Source organism: Pleurodeles waltl, chromosome 3_1 (genome assembly GCF_031143425.1).
Source record: "Pleurodeles waltl isolate 20211129_DDA chromosome 3_1, aPleWal1.hap1.20221129, whole genome shotgun sequence".
In the NCBI taxonomy this organism is placed as follows: domain Eukaryota; kingdom Metazoa; phylum Chordata; class Amphibia; order Caudata; family Salamandridae; genus Pleurodeles; species Pleurodeles waltl.
The window spans coordinates 1995882631-1995902794 of record NC_090440.1 but is presented as its reverse complement, the minus strand read 5'-3'; the positions used below and the strand labels follow the sequence as shown (position 1 = coordinate 1995902794).

The 20164-nt window shown below is 42.9% G+C and overlaps 1 protein-coding gene across 2 annotated transcripts in view; it reads right to left on the bottom strand.

The window, feature by feature from the left end:
* CLTC (clathrin heavy chain) overlaps window positions 1–20164 on the bottom strand; it is a 723592-nt gene that overhangs the window by 65679 nt on the left and 637749 nt on the right. The gene's annotated exons all lie outside the window — the stretch shown is intronic.

Genomic DNA, 20164 nt, shown 5'->3' with positions numbered 1-20164 from the left:
GTAGGCAAATGCTTAAATTTAGCTTCATCTATGGAGTATTGTGTGGAAATGCCTTATGTGCTTTAGACTTAAACCCCCGTTATTTAGTCTTTTCTTGATGGAAAATTATCAGCGAACAGATAGCTAAGAATCACTATTGATAGCTTTCTTTTCTTGTATGGTCTTTTTACCTCCCTTTTCTTTTTGCAATCAGGCTGATTTTTCTGGACTATTCTATACATACATGTCTTTTCAGACAATGGAATAATACTGTATGGACTGTGTGAATTTCTAAATTTTCTGTTTATGGAGTTACAACCCTCCCGAATAGCTGTTTCCTAAATGGAAATCATTTAACTGTTTACATGAGAATGAAATTATTCCTTTAAATGTATCTCTCTGGCTCATTCAACTAAGTAAAGGATGATTGTTGTTTATAGTGCATACTGTGCTTGGGGTTCTTTCACGTGTTCTAGCACAGTTAGCCTTACCTAGCTAATTTAAATTCATTGTCTTCTGAACTGCCCATGCTGAGATTATTCACCTTGTTCTCATTCCATCCACATCAAAAGTTACCTCTATCAAATCTGATGATCTCCATGTTACGCAACACACTAAATTCCTCTGGGTGACAAGTTGGTTATTCAGCATTACACATTACCCCCTTTTGCAGTAGTACTCGCATGAATTAGAAGGATTAGGAGACAAGGAAGTGCTAGAACCTGGAGGTGAGATACACATTCCTTTCGTTCTAGTCTCCAGATTGAATTATGACTCAGACCAAAACCAGGCCAGAGAAGAGCTTCAATATGGCAGGTTATGTTACAGGGCTGAAGGTTGAATAAATGGTGAAGGGGAGAAGACAATCATTTCACATTATTTTGTGTACTATGAATTTTAGGCCATGTGTTTACCTTTCACATATTACTTTGCTTCTACTTGTGTTGTGAAAGAGCAACTCATCCACACATATGGACTGGACGTAAACTAGTATTCACACTGAATATTTGTCATTACAAATTATAAGCCAATGACAAAAGAAAAAAAAAAGAAACAATGCGTGCATAAATATTTATGAAGCTGTCTGTATTAACAATGGGACATGTTTGCCCAGCAGTACCAGGTGTAAAGGAGTACTTTAAGCTTTGCAGAGGTCTGCTTTAACAGACTTAAATCAAGGAGTCTGATGCATTCTAACAAAAATGATTAAATATAGCCTCAAAAACACATGGCCAAAATATCCTGAAACAAGCCTTAACTTGCATGCAGACATGAACCAAGAATGTCATGTGGTAGTAAAATAGCACTAGTTGGCTGCATTAAAGCCATGCTTTCCGAGAACACTGTACAATGCGAATAGGCACATTATTTACTCTCACACAGATCCTCCACCATCCACACACATTGCAGATATATCGACCAGGCTACAATTTTATCTGACAAACATCAAAAGATAAATAGTTATCAGAAGGGCCCTACAATCTGACCCCAGCATTTGTTCACTGAACATAATCATCAATATGTTTTATCCAAAAACTGTCCAAGCAAGAAGTGACTCAGCTAAAAAGCTGTAATTTTGTGGAAACATTTTCCAAGCTTTTATTCCTTGGCATTAGGAGGTCCCAGCAGGAATAATAATCTAGATTTAACATTTTCTTTGGCTAAAGATTGTGAGGATTTCACATTTACCTCTGCCAGCGATACCATCTGCCATTCGGCCCTTTACCTTATTCACCTGTTTTTAGTCCGCAAGCTGGTCCTCAGATATGATGCAGGAACATGTTTTGAGATAATTGTACTTAACACGATTAATAACAGGGTTCAGGCCCTCCCTTGGAACCCAGAGCAGGAACTGGAATACACTACAGTTGCAGAAGTGGAAGGATGTATGCACATCCTCTTTCTGAAACTGGTATGGTTTGCACATTGGATTACAATAAGACATTTGTTGGCTTAATAAGAGCTGGAAATGGTGTTTCCTATGAAAAATACTAGGAAATACCGCAGAGCAAACACACAGCCATGAGTTTTCCCTGGCGTAGAAGCAGCTACAATGACTGTTGGCAAAATAATGTAGCGAGTGGCATATGCACCCAGTGCCAGGTTATCCAAAGAGGCAAAAGTCTTGATTATGGCTGTATTTTGGAAGCCCTTAAGCCATAGACCCATGTAGCTGCAAAACAAAATCTTTCACATTTTAATTGAATTTTCCCAAGTCTGTCAACACCAGCACTGCCATTACGACAGCTATGAGAAGTACTGTGATAAACTTAGGGATTCTAGACAGTTAACATTAGATTGCTAAGTAAAGACTCTTTACAATACTACGCACATCTCCACCATTTCGGCAAGCTTGCTTCTACATCAGACAGTCAACTCTATAGTGTTAGCCCTTAGGTTATTAAATCAGGGTCTCCACGGGATCCCTGTCCATAGCACTTTATGTAACAATGTGTTTTTTTTATTACCAAGACTCGTATTTCATTATCTTCCTTTTTAGAAATTTTTTATTGATTGTATATTCATAAACAGATTCAGGCAATGAAATCAACGTTACCGCTTTGGTCAAGAAAGACAACCACTGACATTTAGTTTCTAGATGTGAATCCATACAATGGGGCAATTGGCTTCTGTACTATGCGGTCTGCTCTTCGAACTTTAAATTCAAATATAAAAATAGTCCCATCTTTGACACCCGTGCTTCTTTAGGCAGCACTGGTGCTTATACACCATCTCTTCTGCTTTTCCACAGTTGTCCAAGCCTCTAGTCTACAGCCCTAGTGTGAGAGCTTCATCTGATCGCCAGTGGAGTGCCATGTCTCTCTTGTCAATCAACTGGTAAAAAGACAACGTTCTTGCATTCCTTAAGTCATCCTTCCACTTCCATTGCATGATTCCCAACAGCATCATCTTGAGGTCTAGTTCCTGTGTTTGTCCCACTACTTACCTCAGGGTGTCACCATATCTTGTGCTATAGCGTGCTATTACTGGGCAGTCCTAGACCATGTAGAAATAACTGTCCTGGGTAGATCGGAATCTCCGGCAATTACGATCTGGTGTGTTACCCATTGCCAGAGTCTCTATGGGTTATAGTAGTACCTATAAAAACTGAATGAGTCTGGGACAGAAGGATATTGCTAAGGTACTCTGGGCCATTTTCGCTTCAATCCAATCATCCTCCTCTATTTTTCCCAGGTCTTCGCCCCCATTTGGTTCTAAACTCCAGTAGATGATCACAGGAATTAACTATTAAGGAACTACATATCTTCAACATACTTTTCCCTCCCAATCAAAGAGCGACCATTTTGACCTCTATGGAACTGCTTCCCCATGTAGCAGCACGAGCAATCCATAGGTTTGTAATAGTTTGTCTGGTGAACAGGTCATTTCTATGCTGAAGAGAGGTTGTTGACAGTTTGAACTGGGAGGCCAGGTAATACAGTTAATGTCTGCCCACCACAGGCCTGCCTTATATGGGGATTGTCTGCACTTTGCAAAAAAAGACTTGTGGGAATTTACCACCCCATAGGAAACTGCTAATCAAGGACTGCAATACCCCAAAGAAAGTAAGTGATAATAAAGAGGTGGTGCTGCAAAGTACACAAAAACCGGGGTAAGGAAATAATACTGAATAGCGCTCCTCTACTTATTATGGAAAAATAAAGGGAGGTCCAAGTTTTACATTCTTGCTTCAAGTCTGACAGACGGTTGACATTCAGGTCCCCAACCCTTCTGCTGGTTTATTGCTAACTATGCACTATATGATGTGGACATATGTAGAGTTACCCCAGTATATTCTGACCTGATGCATCTCTATAAATATGCATCTCAATAAGCCTCGGGAGGGCTCTATCAATGTGTTGAACATACAATAACTGTGTGCGTGGAGGACACCCTATCTTCGTGAACATTTCTTCCTGTCTTGCTCTGTGCAATGAAAATCTTGCAAATACTCTGCCAATGGTTCTATTACTGCGGCACATAGAGGGCCTCTCTCGTTGGAAATTGAGACGGTAGGTGACCTTTAATCCTCATTTGCAACCATGGGGCAACATAGGTTACAACAGATTTCAGAAAGTGGGCTGTAAAGGTCATTCTGTGGGTTCTAAAGTTCATTTTGTCAAGGGCCTGGATCATAAAGGGCCAATGTAAAGTATCAAAAGGTATTTTCGATGTCTGGCAGCATTAAGGCAAGAGTCTCAGTAAGCTTCGCCGTGTATGCCAGTATCACATGAAGGCATCTGAGGCAGTGCTGCTGATGTCTGGCATAGAGCTGTTCAAATCTTCACGCAGGAAGGAGAGAATATTTATTTCTCTTTTATCTGGGACAGAAAGTCTTAATTCATGACTGTCATACACACCAGAATTCCCCTCGAACCAAATCTTAAATATCTATACAGCATGGATAACTGTAATCAATATTTTAGAAAAACTTTTGTTTACCTCATGATAGAAGCAAGAAATAAAGAGAAAGGCTGGCCAGATTTTCAGGAATGGCTTACAGCTTCTTTGATAAAGGTTTGACAATTGGGTTGCTGTTGCTCGATATACATTTCAAACAGCAAAAGATGTGAGATATTCACCTTTCAACAGGAAAAGTACTTTTAAAAGAGGGACAAAGAATATAAAAGACAAATATATTAAAAAGCTCAAGGACTGGTGTAGGAAGCTGGCCTGGTGTGTGATGAGCATGTATGGTGTTATCACCTTATACCAACTCCAGGTATCCCCTTTTAGTGAGTTTTAGACAGTGTCTAGGAAGCCGGGGCTCTCTAGAGGTAGCTGTGGATAAGCAGCCAAGACTAATCCAGGCAACATGCAAAGCTTATGCAATACCACTAGAATCACACGGCACTTATACACATGAAAGAACCACACAGTGTTACAAAAATAAATGTACTTTATTATAATAACACAAGTACTAAAATACTCTATAGGCAATGCTCTACTAGGAGGTGAGTAAACACTATTATATATACATTAGAAGTCAGTGATAAGCATAGAAAGCAATAGCAAATAGTAAAACAATAGGAAATAGTGAAGGCCTAAAGGCCTTCACTATTTCCTATTGGAATATGGAGGCAGTCCCCCACCAAAGGAAACTGAATCAGTAGAGAGGAGCTGGAGGAACTAGGAACTACAAAAGGTAAATACCAGGGTGCCACCCAGCAACCAGGAGAGAAGAGGTAAGTACCTTGTTTTCCCCAAACCCACAGGAGAACTTTGGAAAAGGACTGTGCAAGACCCAGACAAGACTGGAAGAAACCAAAGGTGGATCCTGTAAAAGAAGGGGACCAAATCCAGTTTGAGATGGTGTCTGGCAGTGGCGGGAGCCACTACCCACCATTCTATGGATGTAGGACCAGGAGCAGAAGAGGAGTCCCAGAAGTAATGCAAGTGATGTCCCATGTCGGCAGTCATGATCCAGTCGGTCAGTGGTGCTGGAAAACCAACAGTAAGCCTTGGCAAAGAGTTGACTAAGAAGGTTTTGCAAGGCTGAAGAGGAGCAGTAAGGCCCAGGGGACCCTACCCAAGGAGGGGAGTCCGCGGTGACCCTCAGCAGCTGGGAGAGTCACAAGAAGAGGAGGCAGCCCCCAAAGGCGACCCACAGGCAGCAGGCACAGGAGCTGCAGTGAGGCCCACTCAGCACACCTGTAGAGGAGTCCCAAGACGCTGGAGCAGCAGGCAGGAGAGTGCTTTGCAGGAAGAGTGCTGGAGGCTGGGGTTACATGGAGCTTGAAGATCCCTTGGAGGAGGAACAAACGAGCCTTAGTAGCTGCAAGAGTCATGGTGCACAGGAGGTACTGTCCTGCAAGGAGAGGCAAGGGCTTACAGTCTCCCAAGTTGGATAGCTGGTAGAGAGGACCAAGGGGACCACTCCAGACCACCACCTGTGATGCAGGACCCACCAGATCCAGAGGAGAGAGGTTGTTTTTGCAGTTGGTGCCTGCGGATGCAGGGGAGTGACTCCTTCACTCCAAGGGAGATTTATCTTGCTTCTTGTGCAGGCTGAAAACTCGTCGCCCTCAGAGGATGCACAGCCAGGGAAATCTTGCAGTTGCTGGAAGGAGCCAGAGAAACAATGTTGCAGAGCGAAGTCGTTGCTGGAGTTAGATTGTCAGTTCCTGGAGGGCCCAGTTGCAATCCCGGTGGCCAGGAGATGAAGTAAATGATGCAGAGGAGTCCTACAGGAATACAGCACATCGAATCTGAAGAGGCATCTCGGACTGAGACCATAAATAGTCCAGGAAGGGGGGAATTGGTCACCTAGCAGGGTGACCACCTATCAGGAGGGGGCTGTGATGTCACCTGCCTGACCTGGCCACTCAGATGCTCTCAGGGGCCTCTGCCCACCTTGGATTCCCGATGGCAGAATCAAGAGGCCACCTAGAGGAGCTCTGGACACCACCCTGAGGTGGTGATGGACAATGGAGTAGTTACTCATTTCCATTGTCCAGTTTGGCGCCAGAACAGTGACTGGTGGTCCCTGGACTGGTGCACACTGGTTGATGCAAGGAGGGCACCAAATGTTTCCTTCAAAGCATACCAGTGGCTTGGAGAGGCTACCCCTTCCAAGCCATGTAACACCTATTTCCAAATGGAGAGGGTGTTGCCTCCCTCTCCCAAAGGAAATCCTTTGTTCTGCCTTCCTCTGCTTGAGCTGGTCAAACAGCAGTACGGCAGAAATCTGTCTGTAGGGTGGCAGCAGCGCAGGCTGCCTGGCAAACCCAAGAAGACTGGTAGGAGCAAGGTTGGGGTCCTCTATGGAGGCCCCAGAGTGCATGGAATCATACAACCAATATTGGCTATAGTACTGGGGAATGATTCCGACATGTTTGATACCAAGCATGCCCAGGTTCGGAGTTACCATTATGTAGCTAGACACAGGTAGTGATCTGCGACTAGCACATGGGTAAAATGGCTTTCCCGCACTTACCAAGTCCAGGAAAATGGAGCTGGATTTCGTAGGGGCACCTCTGCTCATGCAAGGGTGCTCTCACACACAGATACCTGCCCTCTGGGCTAGAAGGGCCTGCCATAGGAGTGACTTAGTGACCTGGTGCAGTGACCTGTAGTGCCCTCTTGGGGGCAGAAACCACTAGACATCAGGGAACATTTCTAAATGCTTGGTGGGAGGTGTTTGTCAACCGGCGAACTATTTGCATTTGTGATTATAACAATTTATTTCTCCTTTTTGTTCTAGTTCAAAGCTTTTGCTTCCCTTTGCTGTGACTCCATGCGGTTTTGGCAGTGGTTGACCTGCGGTCTGCGTAGTTGCATGTTTTAGGTAAGACAACATAATTTACCTCAAAGGAGTATTGTTGCCATGCATTAATGACATTTGTAGGCGGTGCACTAAACGCAAGATTGTGTGTGAAATTGTCCTTAGATTTGTGCACGATTATATTTGTGTTGTCTTATGTCTAAAATTATTTTCTTTTTAGTGGGATATCATGGGTGATTGCTGTGTCTGCGCAGAGTAGTTGCTGGCGAGTCTAGCTTTTTCAGGCAAGTGAGTGGTATAGTTTTTGGGTAAATAACTCTGTGATAAAGCCACACTTTGTTTATTAATTATTTTAGACAGTGTTGGTTGTTGTTGGCGCATTTGTCAAGTTACTTTCTTAGAAAGGATCATGGCTAGCCGCAGGGTGACCGGTGGGCAGGTTGTTGGTATGCTTTTTTAGTCGCCTTCTGATCACGATTATGAGACTGACTGTATCTTAGGAAGAGGAGGAAGAGAGATTCTGACAGTGAATTTTCTGACCGAGAGGAATCTTCTGATGAGGAAGCCACTCAGTGCAGATGAAGGGCCTGTTTTAGAGGACACAGATGTGCCAATAGTGCATCAGCCTGGGGCTGAAAGGTTTCCCCTTGGAAGACCTGAACTGTGGGTTGCCCCAAACATGGAACAGCCAGAGTTGCCTGCCTTTAATGGTCTCCCAGGGTGTAGAGTGAAGGCAGAAAACTTTTAGCCTGTCAATTTCTTTCAGCTGTTTATGGACAACGTAATTTTGGAAGAGATTGTTGAGCAGACTAATTTGTATGCGAAGCAGTATTTAAGGGACAACGCTGCCAGACTTAGGCCACAGTCTAGAGCTACCCAGTGGATTCCCACAAATCTGGAAGAGATGAAAAAGTTCTTAGGTTTGACTTCTTTGATGGGATTGATAAGAAAGCAGTCACTGGCATCTCAGTGGTCTACTAGTCCCTTGATGACAACGGCTATACTTCCTGCAACCATGGCTCTTAATCTGGATTTGCTTCTTCTTAAGATGCTGCATTTTGCTGACAATGCTTTAGCCTTGCCACAAGATCACCCTGATTATGACAGTCTTTTTAAGATTAGGCCTATCCTTGATCATTTTGTAGATCGGTTTTCAGAGGTCTATGTTCCAGGGAAAGAAATATCTGTTAACGAGTCTTTGGTCCTGTTCACAGGTCATTTGGTTTTTAGGCAGTACATACCTAGCAAGAGGGCACGGTTTGGAATTAAAATGTATATGCTGTCTGAAAGTAGTACAGGATATGTTTATAATTTCTGGGTCTACACTAGTAGGAATTATAGTATTGAACCCCCCCGCCCCCACCCCCACCCTGGTTGTCTGCCCACTATGAGAAATTTGTGTGGGCACTTGGTAGATGACTGTTTAACAAAGGTCACCATTTGTACGTAGATAACGTCTACACTGGAGTGCAGTTGTTCAAGGAATTGTTCAGAGTGGACACTGTTGCTTGTGGCACAATTCGTACTAACCGAAAGGCTATCCAAGGGAGCTTGTCTGTAAAAAAAAAAAAAAAAAAAAAAAAAAAAAAAAAAAAAAACTTGAGGGGACAGTGTAGTGCCTTGCGGAATAAGCTGCTAGCTCTGAAATTTGCAGACATAAGGGATATCTACATGCTAACTACCATCCATGATGAGAGTACTTCACCTGTGACTGTTTGGGGGTCAGGCTGCTGAAGTGCGCAAACCTGTGTGCATTTTAGACTACAATAAGCACATGGGTGGTGTTGATAGAATAGATCAGAGGTTGGAACCTTACACTGCTGTTCGTAAGTCTTACGTTTGGTATAAAAAGTTGGCCATACATTTGTTTAATTTAGCAACTTTTAATGCTTTTATTGTGTTCAAGGATTGTTCCCCTGAGTAAAGGATGAAATGTGTTAAATTTCAGGAGTCAGTGTTAGAGAGCCTTGTTGTGGTGGAACATACAACAATTCCTAGAGTAGCAGTGGTGGAGGACGTGGCTAGATTGAAAGATTGCCACTTTTCTGATCAGTTTCTTCCCACTCCCAAAAAAGACTTTCCTGCTAAGAAATGTAGAATCTGTGCCCGATTGTCTTTCAAAGCCTGGGCTGTGTGTGGCAGGCTGTTTCAGGAGTTACCATACCCAAAATAATTTTTGGGAACTACTGTGAACGTAAACTGCCTGTTTTACATTTTCATATCTTCAGTTTCATGGTTGGCATTACTGTCAAGTATTTAGTTAGAGCTTTTGTGTTTGTAGTTTTGTACTGATTTAAAATTAGTTAGTGCTTTCTTTGTTGTTTAAAAAAAAGTGATGGTGTGCGTAGAGTGGCGCTTGGCTGGCGGTGTGCGTGGAGTGGCGCTTGGCTGGGGGTGTAAATAGTGACTTGCTGTTGGCCACTGCAACACACTGCTAGCCAAACGCCAGTCCACAGACTCCCATCAGCTGGTGTGATTGCTATGTCAGGCATGTGGGCGTATGAAAGTGATGGGCTCTTGAATGCGCTGTCTGTTGATGCAAGTGTTGTAATGTGCTGGGCCCACAGCATGAATGGTCTTGTGCATGTCATGCATGAAAGGTGTGTGAACGGACTGTAAAGCAGCTGATGCCTTGTCGCGGCTTTACAGCTCACGAGCTGTGAGTCACTGGTTCAATTGTTTTGCCTTTCAGTTATTAACAGTGCATTTCATTTTTGTGAGATATCTTGTTAATAAGATTTGATCTACTGAACCATCACTCATCCTTGTGTCAAATCCAACCAGTATGTATGGTAAAAATAAAAGGACCTGCTCTGCTGTAATCCCATACTCCCTGCAAACCTCAAAATACTCCATGCAAACCTCAAAATTTGCTTCAGGCAGATTTTCCTCACTTTTCTTTGTAGGATCACTGCGTCCGCACAGATTTCCTACCACGCAGCGTTACCCTCAGTCTCCCAAGTAAAATGATACCTCACTTGTGTGGGTTCCCGAAGCAGAGTCAGACTAAAAACTGTATAAAGTAATTGTGCTTATCAACTCGCTGTGCTATCTCCTCAATCTCTACACGTTTTTGGCCTTTTCCTGCTGCAGGCACCTGGACCACCCACCTAAGTGGGTATCATTTTTATCGGCATACCGAGGGGAACATTGGGTGGTAGGAAATGTGTACCGGCACAGTGATCCTACAAAGAAAAGTGTGGAAAATGTGATTTTGTTTTTGCTATACTTGAGGTTTGCAGAGGAGTCTGGGTAAGAAAATGTTGGGGGATCCATGCAAGCCACACCTCCCTGGACTCTTCCAGGTGTCTAGTTTTACAAAATGTCTGGGTTTGGTAGGTTTCCCAGATGACCACCGCACCTGGGACCAAAAACGCAGGTGTTCACCACCCCCTTGCAAAAACAGGTAGTTTTGTAATAGATCATTTTGATGTGTTCACATTATGATTCAGGGCATTTCCTAACGTGGGCACTGGCTCAACCCACACAACTGAGGAACCATTTTTATCAGGAGACCTGGGGGAATCCTGAATAGAAGGAGGTTTGTGGCTCCCCTCAGATTCCAGAACTTTCCATCATCGAAATGTGAGGAAAAAGTGTTTTTTTTGCCAAATTGTGAGGTTTGTGAAAGATTCTAGAGAACAGAACCTGGCGAGAGCCCCACAAGTCACCCCATTCTGAATTCCCCTAGGTGTCTAGTTTAAAAAAATATATAGGTTAGATAGGTTTCCCTAGGTGCCGGATGAGAGGCCAAAATCCACAGCTAGGCACTTTGCAAAAAAACAGGTCAGTCTTCTTTGGGAAAATGTGTGTCCAGGTTGTGTTTTGGGGCATTTCCTGTCGCAGGCACTAGGCCTACCCACACACGTGAGGTACCATTTTTTTTTTTTTTTTTTTTTTTTTTTTTTAATCGGGAGACTTCAGGGAATGCTGGGTGGAAGGAAATTTGTGGCTTCCCTCAGATTCCAGAACTTTCTATCACGAAATGTGAGGAAAAAGTGTTTTTTTTGCCAAATTGTGAGGTTTGCGAAAGATTCTGGGTAACGGAACCTGGTGAGAGCCCTACAAGTCACCCCATCCTGGATTCCCCTGGGTGTCTAGTTTTAAAAAGTGCACAGGTTTGGTAGGCTTCCCTAGGTGCCTGCTGAGTTAGAGGCCAAAATCCACAGCTAGGCATTTTCCAAAAAACAAGTAAAATTTTTATGTAAAAATGTGATGTGTCCAGTTTGTGTTTCCTGTTGCGGGCATTAGGCCTACCCATACAAGACAGGTACCATTTTTATTGGGAGATTTTGGGGGAGAGCGGGGGTATAGAAGAACAAGTGTTATTGCCCCTTGTCTTTCTCTACATTTTTTCCTTCCAAATGTAAGACCGTGTGTACAAAGACGTCTATTTCAGAAATGCCCTGTAATTCACATTCTAGCATGAGGACCCCGGAATTCAGAGATGTGCAAATAACCACTGCTTCAACACCTTATCTTGTGCCCATTTTGGAAATACAAAGGTTTCCTGGATACCTATTTTTCACTCTTTATATTTCACCAAATGAATTGCTGTATACCCGGCATACAATGAAAACCCATTGTAAAGTGCAGCTCTTTTATTGGCTCTGGGAAGCTAGGATTCTTGATGAACCTACAAACCCTATATATCCCCGCAACCACAAGAGTCTAGCAGGTGTAACGGTATATTGCTTTTGAAAATATGACATTGCAGGAAAAAGTTAGAGTAAAACGTGGAGAGAAATGGCTGTTTTTTTCACCTCATTTTCAATATTTTTATTTCAGTTGTTACTTTCTGTAGGAAAAACTTGTAGAATCTACACAAATAACCCTTTGCTGAATTCAGAATTTTGTCTACTTTTCAGAAACGTTTAGCTGTCTGGGATCCAGCATTGTTTTCACACCCATTTCTGTCACTAACTGGAAGGAGGCTGAGAACACAAAAAAGTAGTAAAAATGGAGTATGTCCCAGTAAAATGCCAAAAATGTGTGGAAAATGTGGTTTTCTGATTCAAGTCTGCCTGTTCCTGAAACCTGGGAAGATGGTGATTTTAGCACCGCAAACCTTTTGTTGATGCAATTTTCAGGGAAAAATCACAAGCTTTCTTATGCAGCCCTTTTCCCCATTTTTTGCAGCGAAGGGTTTAGGACCTTCCATGAAAGCTTTAATGACTTATTTTGAATATTGAAGTATGTTGTCTATTTTGTAAATAGGCTGCAATTGCAGCTAAGTGCAACCAAATTGACGTGTAAGCCAGATTTGCTTTTTGCAGGTGAAGCAAATAAATACTATCTTGCACTGATGGTATCGGTGGATCATTGTGTTTAGATTGAGTGTAACAGGCAAAATGTTTCCATTTTGCTGCATAACAGGCTCTAGCTGCTGGTCTACATGCCTGTTTTAGAATGTCCACACACTGCAGGGAACTGAATTCTATGACTTGAGAAGCCATATCTCAAGGTTGAGTGAATTGGGATACAGATGTCTTATCTGTTGTAGATTATGTATGAGACGATCTGGTCTGTTGGGTATTCTCTTGTGAGGTACTAGGGAAAGATCCAGCAGAGCTGAAAGCCAAGTCTGGCAAGCCCATGTGGGTGCTACCAGGATCATTTTGAGAGAAGTTTGAGTTTGAACACCAGGAATGGAATATGAGAGAGAGGTGGAAAAGTGTAAGAAATTATCCTTGACCAGTTGATCCACAGGACTATGCCCTTGGACTGGGGGTGGTAGTACCTGGATGCGAAGGTTTGGCATTTTGAGTTTTCTGCTGTGGCGAATAGGTCTATGTGAGATGTTCCCCACTTTTGAAAGAAATTTTGAAGGACTACTGGGTGGAGTTCCCATTCATGGGCTTGTTGATGCATCCTGCTTAGCAGGTCTGTAAAGTCGTCTGTCCCTGGGCGGTATTCTGCCAGAAGATGAATGTGGTGATGAGCCCACCCCCAGATTGTTTGCGCTAGCTGAGACAACTGGAGAGAACTTGTGTGTCCCCCGTTCTTGTGAATAATACATTGCGGTCGTGTTCTCTGTGCGAATCACAACAGATTAGTGCAATGAGGCAGAAACTTTCAGGGCTAGAAAGACTGATTGAAGTTCCAAAACATTGATGTGTATAGTCTGGTGACTGGAGCCCCATGATCTCCGCACTGTGAGGTTGTTGAGACGAGTTCCGCATCCTGTAAGGAAGGAATCAGAGGTCAGAACTATTTGGGGACCAGGGTCTTGAAAAGGCTGAACTTTGATGAGATTGGTGGTATTTCACTATAGGAGAGCGATGTAAGCTGTACTAACTACCAACACTAGATTCTGAAGATGACCCTGAACTTGTGACCATTGGCGAGACACATTGTTGTAGGGGACGCAAAGAAAGTCTGGCATGAGGGACAATAGCAATGCCATCATACTTAGGAGTCGCATCAATGTTTTGACTGTGTACATTTGATTGACCTGTTTTCTCGAAAATTGTGGACACGTGTTGGATTGGGGGTAAGCGAGCAACAATTGTGTGCCGAGTATAGATCCTAGATACGTTTGAATCTAGAGAGGCTGTAGGTGTGATTTTAGGGTGTTTATTGTAAACCCTAATTTGTGAAGAAGGTTTAGTGTTGTTTGAGTCAGAGAATGGCATTAACTTAGTGTTGGCTCTTATCAGCCAATCGTCAAAGTATGGAAATATGTGTATGTGATGCCTTCTGAGATGTGCAGCAACTAATGCTAGACACTTGGTGAATACCCTGAAAGCGGTTGTGACTCCGAAAGGTAGAACTTTGAACTGATAATGTTGTCTTGCCACTACAAATCTTAGATATTTGAGGTGTGCAGGATGAACTGGAATGTGAAAGTAGGCGTACTTCAGATCTAGATCGGCTATGAAGTCGCCTTTTTTTTTAGCAACTGAATTATATCTGGAAGGGTAACCATGTGAAAATGATCTGACAATATATATTGATTTAACAGTCTGAGACCCAAAATAGGCATGAGAGTGCTGTCTTTTTTGGAACGAGAATGTAGAGAGTACACTCCTGTTCCTTGATATTGTATGGGAACAGATTCGATTGCTTCTTTTAACAGTAGAGATTGTACCTCTTCTTTTAAAAGAGTGAGATGTTCTGTTGACATTTTGTGTCTGCGAGGTGAAATGTTTGAGGGTGTTGATGCAAGTTCTAGACAATAACCATGCTTTATAAAGGATAGGACCCATTGGTCCAATGTTATCTCTATCCATTGTTGGTAAAATTGAAAACACCCCCTTCTGGAGTGGAATAAGGAGGTAGTCAATGTTTGGCTGCGGAGGGTGAACTACGAGTGTTGGTGGTTTTCCTCTGCCATTAGAGCCTATATATATTCCTGTAAAAAACCCTCTAGAGTAGGAGAAAGAGGCTCGGTGCTGCTGTGAGTTGGCATGATTAGAGGATGTGGCTCCTCTGTAGCCACCCCTCTACATTGAGAGATGACCCCCCTCCTGGTTTATTTGATTTCGTAAAGCACCCATGGATTTAGCTGTGTTGGTGTCTTTTTTATTTTTTTAGTTTTCCAAGGGTGGAGTCACCCTAGGACCCAAATAGGTGCTCCCCATCAAAGGGCATATCGAGGACAGCTTGTATTTCTTCTGGTTTCAAATAAGAACACCTTAACTAGGCATGTCTCCTAAGGAGGATACTGATATTGACCCCTTGTCCGGCTGTGTCTGCTGCATCCAGTGCACATATAATTGAATTATTCGCAATTGTCTGACCTTCAGAGACAATTTTTTATGTCTGGGAGGTGTTGAGGAAGGTCTCATTTTGTCCCACAGTGTCCCATCATATCTTGCAAACAATGCCTGGGAATTAGCAATGCGCCAGGAAACCTTTTTCCTGCTGCAATTTTGTTTTTACTTTCTTTCTTTGGAGAAGGAGAATCTCCAGTAAAATGGCTATTTACTCTTTTCCTGGATGTGGTAGTGACAATGGAATCTGGAGGGACTTGTGACAGGGTGAATATTGGGTCAGATGGAGCTGCCTTATATTTTTTAGCTTCGTGCGGAGTAATTATACAGGAACACATAGGCTCTTTAAAAATGTCTTGGACAGGACACATTGAAGCATTCTTGGCAACACAGGGACGAATTGTATGTGCCTGTGTGTTGTAGTGAGGGTATCAAATAGAAAGTCTTCTTCTATTGGATCCTTGTGTAATTGCACATTATGATAGGCAGCAGCCCTAGCAATTACTTGCTGATAAGCAGTGGTGTCCTCTAGAGTGGAGGGGCAGGACAGAGAGCTGGGTATGTATCTATAATAAAATCCATATAATAAGTATCCCAGGGGTCAAGGTCTTGTGGAACATTCCCTAGATTTTCCCTACCACATACAGGTGAACCCTGTGGTGTGTAATGCCCACCAACTTGAGAACTGTGGTAGAGGAGAAAGAGGAGGTGGCAGTGAGGGAGATGGCAGCAGAGCTGGGAGAGGAGGCACTGCTGCAGACGTAGAAGCTTCCCTTATGTGGCTTTTTAGGAGGAGGTGAGGTGTTGAGATCCGCTTGAAAGAGCTTCTTCTTTACAGGAATGGTGGGAGAAGCCACAATTCTGCTTGTGCCTTTTTCAACTTGAATTTTATGCTGCTGAGTTGCCATAGTTTCTAAAATCAGTTCAACTAGAAATAATGAAGCAGAAGAATGGTCAAGGTCAGCTGTTTTCGGCACCAAACTTTTATGCCATAAACTGTTCAATTCCGAAGGGACAAATGTACTCCCGCTTGGTGCGGAAGTTTTCAGTGCCGAAGTTGTGGGCACTGAAGTAGTCCGTTCCAAAGTTTTCGGCTCCGAAGCCTTGTATGTTTTTGGTCAGACCAAAGGAATAGAGGTTGATTGTGAAGACTCAGCCAAAGTCTTTCCGGATTTCAGAGCTGAGCCAGGGGCAACCAAATCAAGCTTCTGTGACTAACCATAGCCTGATGGCAGTGGTGGTCACTGGACCTCTTTTGTGAGCTTCTTTACTGTCTTTATGGGAAGAGGAGGGGTAGGTTTTAAAAAATATATATATTTTTACTCACAACTTGTGCCAAAATTATGTCCTGGCTCTCTATGTTGGATTGTAGGTCTGAGTCCGAGTCTTCGACGGAGAATGCCCCTTTTTGCTCCAGCTCCTCCTATGCGTGTTCATCCCCGAAAATATCAGTGTGGTTTTGCATAGAGTGTGCCATTTCCAGTCTGCAAGCTCTTTGGTCCCGAAGTGTTTTCTTGGACTGAAACAATGGACATGCATCATAGGTGGCTTCATTGTGGTCTGGGGAAAGGCAGAGGTTACACACTTGATTATGATCCATGTGTGGAAATTTGGCGTGGCATAGAGGACAGAATCTAAACGGCATCCGTTCCATCATGGTCTCATTTTTTCGACCACATGGAGATAGGCCTGGGACCGGGCAAGGCCTGCCCCAAAGGGCATGTGGATCATGTTTGACCTGACTCAATCCAGATTATGATAAAGAAAACACGATCAACTTCCAATACCGTCCATGGAAAGTAAAGACAGGAAGACTGTCTCGAACTGGTCGGAGTGAATACGGAACGAGCAGAAACACATCCGAACCAGATGACGGAGAAAAAAAAACAATCTAACAAAGAACTCTATGCCCATGGACAGTATCACCGAGAAGGAGGAGCTACTCAATCCAGTGACTCGAAAACACTTCTCGAAGAAAACAAGTTGCAACACTCCAAGTCCAAGACTAGATGGCAGGATAATGCACTGCATGTGTTACAGATTTACATGCATTGATTTGTAAGCAGTATCAATCAGCTGTAGATGAAGAAATGGGTGACATCTTGGACTCTTTCTTGGAACTCTGCTGCATCATGTCCTTAACATTCAGCAGTTCTTAGGATCTTTATTGGTAAACCACTGAATGGATCTAGTAAAGCTGTTGAGAAGAGTAAAGAGATGTAAGATGGATGGAATCCTTTTCACTAGAATAAGGCTGTGTTAAAGTACAGCACTTGGATAGCTGATCTTATTACTAAGCTACCACTACACATATGAAGTGTGGGTAGATGCTTATGTGCATTCTATGCCTCTATCTCTGACTGTATATCAGTGCAGCAGCATTTAGTAAATATGCGTATGGAAGGACATGCAGTTAGATATTACCTGTCAAAGCTTTTGCGCCTCCTTTGCTCCCTGTGAAATATGCTTTCAGTTTTCCATACAACTCCAATTGATAAAGAATAATATACCTGAACAGTTTGGAATATCTATCTTGCTATCATTCCTTTGAATAATTAGGTTTCTTTTGTTTTTGCAGCATGTGCGACAAAGAATTGCTCACTTTTTTTATTGCTTTTGTAAATAATATGTCTGCTCTCCTAACATCTAATGCTTTCACTTTGCATTTTGAGTTATTTTAAAATGGCATGTAAGTTAAAGAGTTGATTAACGTGAAACAACTTTACAATAGATAATAATGAAAATGTCACTTACCCAGTGTACATCTGTTCGTGGCATCAGTCGCTGTAGATTCGCATGTTTTGCATAGCTCGCCATCTGGTGTTGGGCCGGAGTGTTACAAGTTGTTTTTCTTCGAAGAAGTCTTTCGAGACACGGGACCGAGTGACTCCTCCTTTTGTCTCCATTGCGCATGGGCGTCGACTCCATCTTCGATTGTTTTTCCCCCGCAGAGGGTGAGGTAGGAGTTGAATTGTAGTAATAGTGCCCATGCAATGGAGTGACTAAGTATGTACTTATTTAAGGTTGAAATGATATATATACAAATAGTTGAAGGTAACTTCCGAACTGCTACAGGCTCCCGGGGAGGCGGGTGGGCACATGCGAATCTACAGCGAATGATGCCACGAACAGATGTACACTGGGTAAGTGACATTTTCAGTTCGATGGCATCTGTCGCTGTAGATACGCATGTTTTGCATAGACTAGTAAGCAGTTATCTCCCCAAAAGCGGTGGCTCAGCCTGTAGGAGTGGAAGTAGTCTGAAACAATGTTCTTAATACGGCTTGACCTACTGTGGCTTGTTGTGCGGATAACACGTCTACACAGTAGTGCTTGGTGAATGTGTGAGGCGTAGACCATGTGGCTGCCTTACATATTTCTTGCATTGGGATGTTTCCTAGAAAGGCCATGGTAGCACCTTTCTTTCTGGTTGAGTGTGCCCTTGGTGTAATGGGCAGCTGTCGTTTAGCTTTAAGGTAGCAGATTTGGATGCATTTAACTATCCATCTGGCTATAACTTGTTTTGATATTGGGTTTCCTGCATGAGGTTTTTGAAATGCAATAAATAGTTGTTTAGTCTTTCTGATGTTCTTTGTTCTGTCAATGTAATACATTAATGCTCTTTTGACATCTAATGTATGTAGTGCCCTCTCAGCTACGGTATCTGGCTGTGGAAAGAACACTGGAAGTTCCACTGTTTGATTTAGATGGAACGGTGAAATAACCTTTGGTAAAAATTTAGGATTAGTCCTTAGGACGACCTTATTCTTGTGTAGTTGTATAAAAGGTTCTTGTATTGTAAAAGCCTGAATCTCGCTTACTCTTCTTAGGGAAGTAATGGCGATGAGAAATGCAACCTTCCAGGTTAGGAACTGTATTTCGCAGGAGTGCATGGGTTCAAAAGGTGGACCCATAAGTCTAGTTAGGACAACATTTAGGTTCCATGAAGGAACAGGTGGTGTTCTTGGTGGTATAATTCTCTTAAGGCCCTCCATGAATGCTTTAATGATTGGTATCCTATATAGGGAAGTTGAATAGGTAGTCTGCAGGTATGCAGATATTGCTGCAAGGTGTATTTTAATGGAAGAGAAAGCCAGGTTAGATTTTTGTAAGTGAAGCAAGTAACCCACTACATGTTTTGGAGTCGTGTGTAATGGTTGGATTTGATTAATATGGCAGTAGCAAACAAACCTCTTCCATTTACTTGCATAGCAGTGCCTGGTGGATGGCCTTCTGGCTTGCTTTATGACTTCCATACATTCTTGGGTAAGTTGTAAGTGCCCGAATTCTAGGATTTCAGGAGCCAAATTGCTAGATTCAGCGATGCTGGATCTGGGTGTCTGATTTTTTGGTTGTGTTGTGTCAATAGATCTGGCCTGTTGGGCAATTCGATGTGGGGTACTACTGATAGGTCTAGCAGCGTTGTGTACCAGGGTTGCCTTGCCCAAGTTGGTGCTATTAATATGAGTTTGAGTTTGTTTTGACTGAGTTTGTTTACCAGATAAGGAAGGAGAGGGAGAGGAGGAAAAGCGTAAGCAAATATCCCTGACCAGTTCATCCATAGGGCATTGCCTTGGGACTGCTTGTGTGGGTATCTGGATGCGAAGTTTTGGCATTTTGCGTTCTCCTTCGTCGCAAACAAGTCTATTTGAGGTGTTCCCCAGAGTTTGAAATAGGTGTTCAGAATTTGGGGGTGAATTTCCCATTCGTGGACCTGTTGGTGATCTCGAGAGAGATTGTCTGCGAGTTGATTCTGAATCCCTAGTATAAATTGTGCTATTAGGCGAATTTGGTTGTGAATTGCCCAACGCCAAATTTTTTGTGCTAGCAGGCTTAACTGCGTGGAGTGTGTCCCCCCTTGTTTGTTTAGATAATACATTGTTGTCATGTTGTCTGTTTTGACAAGAATGTATTTGTGAACTATTATTGGTTGGAAAGCTTTTAGTGCTTGAAAAACTGCTAGCAGTTCTAGGTGATTTATGTGCAGTTTTGTTTGATGTACGTTCCATTGTCCTTGTATGCTGTGTTGATCGAGGTGTGCTCCCCACCCTGTCATGGAAGCATCTGTTGTTATTACGTATTGTGGCACTGGGTCTTGGAAAGGCCGCCCTTTGTTTAAATTTATGTTGTTCCACCATAGAAGCGAGAGGTAAGTTTGGCGGTCTATTAACACCAGATCTAGAAGATGACCCTGTGCTTGTGACCACTGTGATGCTAGGCACTGTTGTAAGGGCCTCATGTGCAG